The following is a 13637-nucleotide window of genomic DNA, read 5'->3' as shown; positions in this document are numbered from 1 at the left end:
CTTATGATACTGACCAAGTAACTTAGTAACCCCTATGTAACCCTAATAGTAACCCCGTAAAACTAACGAGTAATAGCCCCTATAACATTAAAGGACATGCTTGGATTGGGGGTAATACATTAAGGGGGTAATAAAAGTTAAACATGAAAAAATAAAAGTAATTAGAGATATTGTTGTAGAAGACATGGTGTTTACAAATGAAATAATGTAGTTGTACATACCATAAGGAAAAGAGAGAGATGGAGGAATTATTACTCTCATAATGTGGGTAATAGTTACCCAACCTCCCCCTTATGTAACTATTACCCCCAAAATGAGGGTTTTGATTCCTCTTTCTTCACCTCACACCATACCATCACTATATAATCTTTTTACAATCACACCATCAGTACCTCTTTCTTCCCTATTTTCACATTCATTTTGCTTAGTTTGATTTTATTACCTCCTTAATATAATACCCCCAATCCAAGCATGCCCTAACGAAGTAACCCTTCTAATGGATGGCCACACCGTGTGGCCAACTACATATAAGACTTTGTGTTAACTGAATTAGCTTTTACTATTCAAAAAAAAGGACGCCATTTAGTTTTCATCATCATTTTGCATGTTTTAGCTTGATTTTATTGCTTAGTTTATTTAACTTGCTATTATTTGTGTTTCTTTTGAAAGTATTTGTTTCTGTGGTAATGTTTCTAGGATTTGGGTTTTTTTTTTATTTTTACTTGTTTGATCGTGTAGGTATGTCCTAGGAGGTCTCAAAAAACGAGGAGAACCTCGGAATGAAATACATTTGTTAAGAAGGGTTTAGTACAAAGTTCGACTTCAAACTACCATTTCTTCGAATTTACTCAATATATGAAGATTAAAGTTAAAGTTGATAGCTTGTCTCAAATGCTTTTCACAATAACTGGTCTCATACTCAATTTGAAGAATTAGAGAAGAAGTCATAGCATTTTTACTTGCTTCAATTCTTTCATGTTCCTTTAATTGCTTTCATTTGATACTTTTTCTTATGCGTACTTAATTTTTGTGCAATTCATTTTTTTGTTATGCAAGTTCTTCATGATGTTTTTCATCTTAGGTTGAAACTTCATTGTTAATTTTACTATGTTATGGTTTTGTGCTTTATTTAGTGTAGATTTTATATGTTTAATTGTATAATATGTGATGAGTAATTAGCTTATTTCATTGTTCAGCATGATACTTGATTTGTAACTTGGTATGTTGAGGTTGGGCTTTTCTACTTCTTTCATTGTATACTACTTCAGGTTGTCTAGTTGATCTATGTTTGATATTAGAGTCTCAAAAAGCCTTGGAATAGAATAGTTAGGCTACTTAATTAATTTCTTGCATGCCATGCATGAATCAAGATTATCCAGTCTACTACTACCTTCGTTTCTTTGTGAGATCTTGTTAGATTTGTCACATTATATACTTTCAAAGTATATATCAACTTTTCATAATTTTTGCCTATTGATAATTAAAGATATTAATGATTGAATAAGTGCATTGACAAATGTGACTAAATAAACGTGTCAATTAAAAACAAACGAAGGAAGTATAACTCTATAAGATCATCATCTACCTAGCTAGTGGGCTTCTACCTTATTTGATTTAGATCTCGTAGATCAAGTGCCGACCGAAGTCAGGTTTGGTTAGAGTTTTTAGCCTTTATACCTCCTTGAGTCCTTGAAGCCGTCGTTAGTTGGTGAAAGTCGGAAGGATCGGAGTAGCTTAGAGTAGGCTTATACGGTTGTACCAATGTTAGTTGCACCGTGTTGTGATACAATGAATTGATGTTTTGTTATGCTGATCTAGCTAGCAGGATTAACTCTCTAATTTCCTAGTCCCTCTTTGTCCATTGTTTTGTTTTCTTGATGTCATTAGTGTGTGATCTTAGCTATTCTCGGTTTTTAATTACTTAACATATCTATAAATTATAATGTTAATTTAACAATAATTTAAAATAAAAATTAATATTTTTTATTGAAATGAATACTTGATATTCTTTTCTATTGAATTTATATTATATTGATATCAAAAAGTTATTAAAAAAAAAGGAGCAATGTTTAATGATTATAGGGTTTTATATAAGATTAAATGCTATGTTAATTATAACCCGTGTAATGTACTTATGTACCCCATATATTACTATTTTGTTGGCATATTTTGACTGGCCCAATATTTTATAGCATACTTTGACAGTATAATGTTTTATACAGATTTAATTGAATATTTTTTTGTGACAATTAATAATCAAGGTTTTTAAATTTTATTTTATAGTTATTGAATTGCAGTGTTATTTTTTATAAATAAAAATTATAAATAATAAATCAACAAATATATAATAAGAGGTGACGTAACTATCCTAGTTGGAGCAAAAAAAATCTTTCAAAGGAAATATATGATGTAGAAGATATGAACTATGGAGTACTGGAGTTTTACATTATTCCAATATTCCTTATATTACCTTATATATGTAGTATATGTTTGTTTGATATAGAAAAATACCTATTATAAAGTATTATATGTCAAAATATTTTCATTGAATGCATATAGAATACACTTTATATATAGTTGCCAAATTGAAAGTTAAATATTATAGGATATTGTAAAATAATGTTCATAAATATTTGTTAAAAAAAGAAAGTAAAAGTGGCGGGAAATTTTTTAATCAAAACATGACAAGTGTCATGTCAGATTCGCCTTTAGTATTATGTTATTGATTGATTGATGATTGATGTTTCTTTGTGTCTTCCCTTGTGTTTGTGAATTGCTTAGAGTTATGGGCTTCCATATTGTTGATTATAAAAGCTAATATATATGATTTAGCTTTTTACTAGTTATATGCCTTATACATGGTCAACCCTATATGCATGAATACAATCCCCTTTTCACCAAAGTTATTCAATATTTTAAGGAATTGGAAAGGTGCAAAGGTAGGATGGTCACCACTTGCCATCTTTGATACATGAGTTTGAATTTTCATAGGCTTGTGTAAATATTGATGATACTAGTGAGGACTGAGGAGTACCTTTACTTCCCCCTCCATTTTCTTTCTCTACTCATTGATCTTCTATTCTTTCCTAGATTAGATCCGAGCATAGATTGGGTTGGGTCAAGCCAGGCCTAGGATTACCAAACCAAAACTTTGGGCCTGTCATTGGATCATTTCGGACAATGATAAAAATATAATTAAAATTTAAATTTTAGGTTGCCTAAAACCCAAACAGGTCAACTCGAGCTTGAATTTAGGCCCAAAAATCAGCCCAAACCCTAACAAATTTCGGGCCTGTTTTGATTAGGTCTAACCGTCTAATGTTTCCACCTTTGTGTCCTCATAAGTCATATGCAGCAGGAAGCAAGTGCTAAGGGAAAATGCTATGCTCGGTCAATACAATTAAAAATTTAAAACATGGACTAAAGAGTATAGTACTATATTCATGTACAAATGTCCAATGATACTGAAGTGAGGGAATCAAGCTAAGACAGAAAACTGTAGCAGTGTAGAGGGAAGCTCCATTACTTTCAGCTGACAAAAATTCAAAAGCTTTTGTTGAGACTGACTTGAGAGGCTCGTTGCTGCCTTGTAGGGTCTTCAACAGGAGAAACTTCAGGATTGAAGGAGATGATGTTGTATGTGTTCAGATAATAAATCGAAATGGATTATCAAACTTATAACAGTATAACTTAAGCTACTAGCACTTCATTTTAATACTAGTATGATTTTTCATCTCCATTATTTTGATTAACAAAATACCAAACTAGAACCATGTTAAATACATTATGTATATAATCTCAACTCGAATTCGATTGCAGTTATAAGTTATAACAATTCATATAGGAACTCAAATAAAAAAAAACTCGACATCAAATAATGTTAATAACAAGAATGATACAATGCCCCAATAATCAAAAACACATTTTAAATATACATAAACTCGCCCCCTCGAACAGCATTAGCAGCACCACGTCTTTCCTCCTCAAGCTCCTTTTCCCTCTCCTTCCAACTCTCATACTTATGATCATCCGTCGGCAACTCGTGCCGACAAATCGGGCACGAGTTATGCTCATCCAACCACGGCTTCAAACACGGCGGATGAAACAAATGTTTACACGGCATTTCCTGCATTTCATCTCCCACTCCCAACTTCTCTTTACATATACAACACTCTGCCCCCTCTTCACCAATCTTCTCCTTCACCATCTCCTCGCTTTCGAGTTTAATCACCGGCAACTTCTCCACCACCTCTTTACTCGCAGGCGGCGCGACCCTTCCAGTCGTTCCCTCCATTGGAGGGAGCAAATCTTCCAGATTATTAAGCATTGACACATCTAAACTCTCGACCAATCCCCTCATCAAGCTCCCCACCACCTCATCATTGGTACTATCACCACCATTGTCAGTGGCATTTTGCGACTGCGCAGCGAGCGCAGTTAACAGATTCTGCTGCACAAGCCAACTGGGTTGCGCAGGCTCCTGATCAACAGTCAAATGGCCTTCAAAGAGGTACCCACCTCTACGATTCGATTGTGAAATTCTCTCTCCTCCATTTTCAGGGTCTTCTTGATTTAGGGTTTGACGGAAGTGGGTGATGCAGGAATTGAGGTGGGTTTTCTCGGCGGAGTTGACGGTGAGGCGGTCGGCAATCTCGAGGAGGTCGATGCCGGCGAGGAGGTAAGCCGGGAAAGTGTAGAAGAGTTTCTGGGTTGAAGGAGAAGAGGTGGAGTAGGATTGAAGAAGGAGGGATTTGATTGATGCAACTGCTGATTCGAATGTTTGCTTTTTGTTCAATTGTGTTCGGAGTTGTTGCAATTGATTTGTTAATTCTTCATCGGAGGGTTTTGATGAATTTGACGCCATGATTTGATTGGATTTTGAGGATGAACCCTAGAATTGAGAAAATTGATTTGGGAGATTTTGAGAGATTTGAGGGTTACTTAATAAGAAAAGAAAGAGGGAAGGAAGGGAGGATGTGTGAAGATATGATTGGGGTTGGGGAGTTTTATAAGGTTTGTTATTGCAATTTCTTGAGCAAGGGGACAAATAATAGAAGCTGTATTCTCTATTTTAGTTTTCTTAACTTGAGCCACATTTGTATACTCGATGACTTGAACTTGAAGGTTTAGTCTTCACTTTTCACCATGCACATTGACAGTGGGAAATTTAGAGATTTCAATTCTGGCCTTCTGAGTTAGGTTGGGTTGGTTCACGGGGAACATGGGTTGGGTTGACTCGTATACGATATTGGCTTTAAAATAGTTCCCATTGTTATAAACTTTCTGGTCTTGTTCATTCACTTTTAGTTGCAACACTTTGACTTTCATGTTTATCGATGCACAATTATAATCCCCGTATCTCTAATTATAGTTATGTAAGAAATATAAGACGTAGATATTAACCTATAGATCTAGGCAAATTTACCAAAATCCCATATGACTATATTTTGTCCAACATATAAATCAATAAATAAGGTCAAGACCTCAAGGGTAATGTCTTTTTTTTTTTTTTTTTTTTTTTTTTTGACAGAACAAGTGTATTGTATTTGAAGGCAGCAGAAGATGTTTTTACTCCTAGCCACCTACAGAATACCTTGCCTCAGATCCCAAACGCAAAAAAGCTTTGACAATAAGTCATTACTCTGTATCATTTATTTCGTATGAATCTATAATATTAGTATAAAATAAATAAATACAAAGTATATATATATTTTTTTTTGGTGCAAAATAAATACAAAGTATATAATTGTATAAAACATCGGCAAATGTTTTCACTAAAACTCTTCAAAAGCAAATAGAAACAATTTTATGACAGAGAAGGATAATTTAGTTAATTACTGTATATATGAAAAGTTAAATTTATTTCATCATCTTTTGTGGGTCAAATTTTCCAAGAAAAAGGTTCCAGCCAACATATGCTTTTTCTTCTCAAAAAAGCCATCTTTTTTTTTTTCAACGCTCTCTCAAAGAAACTTCATAATCTTCTTATGGTAGTTCTTGACATGGCCCAAAATTCCTTTAGGATTCTCCAAGTTTACTGAAGCTAATGAAGCATTGTATTCAATACTCTCTTCAAGAACCAGGAACATAGTACTATCCCTAATGTGCTAGTATGCTACCAATCAGCCACTCAAAGAGCAGTAAGACTCCTAAAAATACAAACTTCGGATAACTTTCTAAATTTACAATCACTTCAAAATTCAAATGCAAGAGACTAGAGAGCAAGAAACTTAGACTGCAAAAAAGGTAACCGCAACACTGCAATATACTATAATCTTCAATTCATTATGTTGACTATGAATGATACATACAACATATTAATAGTTTGATACATCATGTCGTTACAAATGTTTGTCTCATAATTGTGCTCAAATTTATGAAATGAGAAAAAAGAGATTTTAAGAAATAATACAAAAAAAAAAAAAAAAAAAAAAAAAAAAAAAAAAAAAAAAAAAAAAAAAAAACGTTGTGCACCAAGTCATTTTCCTACTTAAATCCCAAGAAGCCACCCTGTGTTAATTATTTTCAGCCTGGCTCTTCTAGCTTCATCAACAAAAGGAAACATGCAAAGTTCACTTGAGAGTCTTGAGACCTTAACCTTTCTGCAATGCCCGGCCAATTGGTTCTTGAAGATATTGATGTGCTATAAATACTGTTTCCTGTTTTCGTAAAGGCACAGAAGTTTCAGAAGTGGATGAAATGACTACAATGATATTGCTTTGTCAATCTTTTCCCTTTTGATAAATAGCAACAAAATGAAAAGTTTACCTCTTTATCTAATTGTACAGCTCCCTTGACGGGGGCATAAATTCAGATATGAATGGAATACCTCTGTGCCTTTTTGCCCTGGTGAATTGGTGAACATCATTACCAATACAGAAATTTGAAATTTTACTTGCTGCGGAGTGAAGACTCAATAAAAACATATGAACGGAAACGTAAACTCTAATTTTTTTTTTTTCTTTTTTTCTTATCTATACTGCAATCATAATGCTTGCAATCAAGTAAAAAGGGTCAAACCAAGCACCAAACAGAATTGATCAATGAAAGAAGAATAGAAGTAATAATCATATAGACCTTACTTTCAATTTCTCGTCCTTGTGAATGCACTCTTCCAAAAGCAGGAGAGCACCAAATATGATCAAAAAGTGCCTGAATGTGAACCAGAGCTATATGATTTGCATAATCTCACAAGTGACAAGACTATTTAATAGGCGATATGGTTGAAAACAAAGAATTCAGTGAAAATTCAATGAGGCCTTTCACATGCTGAATGCCTGAATAATACCACTCTTAGACAGTGTTCTTTTCACCAAAACTTTACTTAATTTATATTACCCTTAACTTATAAGTCCTAAAATTATTTATCTATACCTATTAACCCTTCTATTATCTTATGTAAACTTATTAGCCCTTATAGTATTATCTTTTCTGAGCTTATCAATCCTACTCTGCATAATATCTTATTAAACCTTATTGGGTCTTATATACAGTTTTATTAGACCTTATTGGAACTAATTAGAGTTTTATTACCCTAATATCTGATACAGTTTTTTTTTTTAACTAATTACCCTTATTCTAAATTAATTGAACTTATTAGCCCTTGTGAAGTATTATCTTAACTCCTATCAGACCTGATTTATGTGTGAATAAGATGAAAATAAGGTGAGGAGTATGAACCAATAAAATAAAACCTCATCGAGTAAAAGGTTTATTTCACATTGTATGGTAGCAAGAAACTAGATAGAGCACAATAATGAAATAGCAAATTACTTTTTATCCTTTTTTTTTTAATAGAATTATTTAAAACCTGTCAGCTAAAAAAAACAAACAAACAAACTTCAAGATAGAGATTTAAACCAGAAACACACCCTAAAAGCAGATACAAAGCACAGATGACGTGATAACTTCGCCATGCTCTGAAGTTCCAATAACCACCCTACAAAGCAAAATAAACACATTTAATTGCAATGGAACAAAAGAATAGATGAGCCTCTAGAACTCTTCAAACAAATATAATTACTAGTACCTCAAATGAGTAGTTTTCAATAATAGAGCTCAAAATTGGAGCATATCACACTTTATATCCCCGGTACATGCCCTCTTCTTCCCTAGAGGTAGTAGATTGGACAGCCTAGTGTAATATACCTGCAAAGGCCACATGGTATCATAATCTCAGCAGCAATACATATTGTCTGCAAACAAGACCAAGGTGTAATGTAAGGATTAGTCCACTTCTTCCTTCCCTACTCGCAGATCACATATGCATAGTACTAACAACAGAGCAGACAGCTGCTATTCGCATCATCCACTTAACAATTTTCTAAATATTGTGAAGGAAATAACCAGTTCCGAAAATTTCAATTCCAGCAGCTAATTCACAACAGTCAAAGGCATTCTCATCTTTGTTGCACCATGCTTTCATCATATTTATCTCACATTCAATAATCTTATTATGCATACAGAAAGATCATATGACTAGAAGCATAGGCAGATAAGCAGCCTTTTTTAAAGGACTCCTTGGCTAATCCTGGAAGCCACTGTAATGATTTAATAAAATCTAAAGCCTAAAGTTACATGTAATGTGCTAGATCATGCATCTCTCATACCATAATCCAAGTTGTAAGAAAATAGCTTGAGGATAGGTAAGGGTGTTAAAATAATGCATGATGGACATCAAAGCAACAGGGAACCTAACTAGGAATAGGAGAGAGCTGAAGCCTTGGCAAGGCACACTGATTATCTAAGAGAAATAATAATTTAGAATCTTATGTTACGAACTAAGCAGCAAAATCACAAAACTTTTCCATAGCAATGTGTAGAATCCTACATACAATGCTGAAATTCCATTTATTTTTATTCGCTGTTGTGAAACGTTAAAAAGGAAGTAGCATTATAGGCACCAGCTCTCTTTTAGTAATGGGCCTCAAGCACCATAGAGGTAATCATCCTCAGCAGCTTAGTACCCAATAAATGAAAATTATATCTTGCACCAGGGACCACAACATGCTTTATGGTTCCGAATGAACAAATAATTTAAAACTAGCATTTAGTTCATATAACTATGAGCTTGTAATTTGTATATTATTCAATATTGTGTATATTTGGTTAATATATTACGAACATTTAGTTCAGAGATTATGAACACTTTTGTTATAATTCAGCAACGAAATCAAACATATAATTCATGATTGTGAACATTGAAAATATGGCCATAATCATTGAAGTATATAAACTATCTGTTCATCCGAGATCATGATGCACAACATGATCTCAGGTGCAAGATATAATAACTGCTCCATGAAGGTCTTAGACACACTGTAAAATATATTCATCATAAAATTGTTTATAAGCAAACTTATAAAGATAAGATGCCTATTACTCTTTCAGTACTGGCATACATGTGACTGCTAAAGAGTGGGTAGCAGGAAGAGGGACATGATATCTAACATGAACGGTAGGGAAAGGAGGGTCATCATATCCATCATGAAGATCTCACTAAGATCAACAACAGCTATGAGTGTCAACTAAACGGTGTGATTACTCCAAATGAGCAATAAGATGTAATATTATGATGTACGGAGAGAGAAAAAGCAATAGGGGACAAAAGGTCAACGAACAAACTCAATTGGTAGGATTATGAAGCCTGGAGTAAAAACTTGAATCAACGATCAAGAAACAAGACATCTATGATTATCATATTTACAGAATTCCTCTTTTCTTATCTAATATTGAACATATAGCATACCTGACCAAGACCATATACCAATGTACCAACAGAGTTCAGAGCTTATTTTTCCAAAGTCACACCTGTTACATTTACCAGATATCAATTACACTCATATATCAAGATTCAAAATGATCAGATGCAGAAAACTTCTAGCACCAACTTCTCTGTCATTGTGAACAATGTTTATTGATACCTAATCTTTTTACAAAATTTATATTGCACCTGTACTTATACAGAAACTCTGGAAGTCACTGCTCAACAAAATAAACAGTTCCCTAAACACTAGCCAAATCAGCCCCTATAATAAGTGTATTAGCTTGATTGAAACCAACTAGTTCTAAACACTTCAACAGAGCATGTTAGAACTTAATATTAGAAGTTTTCCCTACCTTATAAAAAGTATAAGATTACTAATACCCTTCAAAATGTGTATTTACATATATATACCCTCATAAATATGCAAAAGTTTTTTAAATGAATAGTGTTTGGAAAATTATACCCTAAAAAATGTCTATATACTTATTTTCAATCATAAACGTTAGTTGCCTTGGACATTTATACCTCTAAACATAGTTGTTTACATATCAACAACTAAATTTGTGATTAACCCCAATCAAAAGAATTTCTGGATATGGCTAGCTATGACGCATTAGCTGCCCTAGTATTCTTAAGTGTATAACAAAAATAAAGTTTAACAATTAAGCATGAATTAGTGTGGATTTTTGAAGATACCTTACCAATTCAAAAACAAAGCTTTTGTTGCTACATCGAACCTTCATTCGGGTGAATCCAAGATTCCAAGGGGAGCAAATTAGCCAGCCATCGCTGATTCCTGCATGTATAAATGATACTGCCAGAGTGACTTTGTTCTTTGTTCAAGTTGAGTATCTAGGTCATAACCCATTGAATCCATTTTGCCCAGAATATCAAAAGCTTGATTCACAAAGGCTTGAGAACGCAGGAGAGCACAAAGTAACCTATTGCAAACTGATGGCTCCAACATAGTCCCCTTTTCTAGAGTATGGAGGAAAACATTTACAGCCAGATCCAATTTTGATTGTGAGCAGAGAGTCTGTATCAGCTTCCTACAACTCGATGAAGCTACAGTGACACCAAATTCTAGAAGAACATTAAAAATCTTCAAAGCATCATCTACTCTATCAACTCGACATAGCCCTATCAACCATGTTGTATATGGTCCCACGTCAAAGTTGTTCAACTTAAAATCCATCTTCAGCAACCCACGGACTGCTTCCTCCAATTCTCCTCTCTCAAATTGTTCTTCAATCAGTTTGATTGCTTCATCATCCCGATTTTTAAGGCTTCTAAGGTAGTCCAGCCACAGAGAAAAGGAAACTGAAACCTTCCTCTTGCGGGATAACCAAGTCATTATTGTCTTATAGACATCAGATTGGGGCAAACACCCACTCTTCATCATATCATTTAGCAAACGAATCGCTTCCTCTTCTCTATCAACTTTATAAAGTCCATCAATAAGGGTTCCATAAGTTACACAATCAGGAGATAGTCCCTTGTATTGTAACTCTTTAAGAAGCTTGAAAGCTCCGTTAATGTTTTTATTCTTGCACAGATCATTTATGAGGATATTATAAGTAGTAATATCAGGTAAAACACAATTATCAGTCAGCTTTATTAAAATTCTATATGCCTTAAGGTACAACCCTGAATCACATAACCTTGCAATCAAGTTCTGTAGGCTTTCTCTGTCCAGTGCACGGTCAGTGCATTGAGAAAGATGAAGAAACAAAGAAGGATTTGTACCTACCTCCATCTTATAAAACAAGAGACGTGCTTCCTCAAATTCTCCAGCCTTGCATAGCCCATCAATGAGTGTATTGAATGTTATAACAGAAGGAAAGCATCCAGCTTTCTCCATCTCTTCAAAGATTTGCTTAGCTTCCTCCACCTTTCCATTTCTACAAGCGCCATACATGAGGTGGTTATAAGTACATGTGTCAGGGATGCAATTGTTCTCTGACATCTCACACTTAAGGGACTGTGCATCCTCCAAGAGACCCATATCACAGAACCCTCTGATCAATGCATTATAACATTGAGTATCTGGAACTACACCTCTTTCCGTCATCTCTTGAACCATTGTCCAAGCATCCTTAATCTTTCCTGCCTCAGTAAAACCTTGAATCATAATAGTGTATACTTTAAGATCAGGAGTTATGTTTTCCTCACATAGTTTCTGAAACCACGAGTTAGCTTCCTCGACTCTCCCAACTCTAAATAAAGCGTAAATAATACAGCTATAGCTTTTAATCCCTAATGTATACCCTTGATCCTGAAACGACTTCAAAAGCTCGAATACTTCATCAATCCCACCCGTCTTGCAAACCCCCGAAAGCATAGCATTATATGTAATTGAATCAGGAAGGCATCCACTACTTATCATTTTATTCAATAAATCTTGAGCATCATATGTCCTATTAGCTAAACACAAACCCGATAGTACAATCGTATAAATTATGGTATCAGGAGAAATTCCACTCTCAATCATTTTATCAAACATATTAAGTGCATCTTCAATCTTCCCAAGTTTACAGTAACAATCAATCAAAATGCTATAAGTAGCTACATTAGGACTACAATCTAACTTCAACATTTGATGATACAAAGATAATGCCAACAAAAACACCTGTTTTTGCACCATAATATGTATAATCGCATTGTAAGTATGAACATCAGGTTTACAATCATAATCCTTCATCTTACCAAACGATTCGACCGCCTTTTCTGGATTGCCCGCCTTCCAATAACCCGACATCAACACGAAAAACACCTCAGCTGGGACATCAAACCCACATTGCTTAACCTCATCTAGGGTTTCCCAACAAAGATCAAACCCACTATTCTCCTTCAAAATCATATCAATGACCAAATCATTCAAACTCCTAGCTCGAAGCGACCTCCGATTCATTGCCCAGATATAAAATCGAAACCCCACTTGAAAATTTGGGGGTTTTGTCATGATTGATGACACAATACGATGATCGAGAATGTGGGCAACTGGATCAAGAAATTGTTCAATGGGGTTAGAATTCTCAAGAATTGAGATAATTTGGGTCAATGGGTCGGATTTTTCAGTTGATAAACGCGACTGAATTAGCTTGCTAAAAGATGCGAACTGCCCGAAAAAGGGTCGTTGAATCAAAGTAGCTACTCTCATAGTAGAAAATCTAGGTTTTTGCAGAGGTTTTGGGATTAGAAAATTGATGAATGAGAGAAATTAGGGGAAATGGGGATTTAAAGGTTGTTTATTCATTGTCGATTTCTGCCACCGAGTGTGAACATTGCGACGACAATGGGCGGTTGTGCGACGGCGGTGGGTTGTTGTGCGACGGTCGTTGTTCGGAAATGGCGGCGGCGTAAGGTGGTGGTGTGGGTGGCTAAGGTTTGGGGCAGAGAGCAAGGTAAGTGTTGGTGTTATTTTGGTAATGGAGAAGGGCCGCCCTTGTTCAAATGAAATCTTTGTGTGTGTAGCAGTGAAAGTAAAGCCCATTTCATTGATATTTGGATGTAATAGAGCACTATTTGGAGTGGCATCAAGTTAAAGAAGGGATTTTCTAAACCACTAATAAAGCGCGTCCTTGTGAACTCTAAAAACCGACACTTTTTTTTAGCTTAAGGATGATAGTGTTATCTATTATTGTTTTTTTTTTTTTTTTTTTTATGAAACTCTATTCAAGTCTGTCTTTGTGTTGTTTGTTACAATCCTTTATATAGCAAAGGATTCACAGTTTCTACCGACGCTTTATTATGGCTTAGGATTCAGCAAATGGATATCAATCACTCCTTTTACAAAGATGCTTATTATGGCTTAGGATTCAACAAGTGGTTATTAGCCACTCCTTTTACAAAGATACTTATACAAAGTTAA

At 34.6% G+C, this 13637-nt stretch overlaps 2 pseudogenes across 5 annotated transcripts; both read right to left on the bottom strand.

Annotated features, from left to right (window-relative positions):
- Positions 1 to 3853: 3853 nt before the first annotated feature.
- On the bottom strand, positions 3854 to 4999 carry LOC145608595 (E3 ubiquitin-protein ligase AIP2 pseudogene; annotated as a pseudogene).
- Positions 5000 to 6262: 1263 nt separating this feature from the next.
- On the bottom strand, positions 6263 to 13458 carry LOC145607686 (pentatricopeptide repeat-containing protein At1g79540 pseudogene; annotated as a pseudogene). 5 transcript variants are annotated; one of them, XR_014105608.1, is made up of 7 exons: positions 10463 to 13458; positions 9749 to 9810; positions 8030 to 8195; positions 7872 to 7939; positions 7083 to 7152; positions 6769 to 6846; positions 6264 to 6659 (listed from the first exon to the last, which is right to left on the bottom strand). The product of XR_014105608.1 is annotated as a pentatricopeptide repeat-containing protein At1g79540 pseudogene, transcript variant X4 (transcript). The 5 variants fall into 5 exon arrangements; XR_014105607.1 differs by having other exon boundaries at positions 10468 to 13458; XR_014105606.1 differs by having other exon boundaries at positions 6265 to 6659; positions 8030 to 8148.
- Positions 13459 to 13637: the final 179 nt, after the last annotated feature.

Source organism: Chenopodium album, chromosome 23 (genome assembly GCF_948465745.1).
Source record: "Chenopodium album chromosome 23, dcCheAlbu1.1, whole genome shotgun sequence".
Lineage (NCBI taxonomy): Eukaryota > Viridiplantae > Streptophyta > Magnoliopsida > Caryophyllales > Amaranthaceae > Chenopodium > Chenopodium album.
Note: the sequence above shows the minus strand (reverse complement) of the source record. Positions and strands in the feature narration are given on the sequence as shown.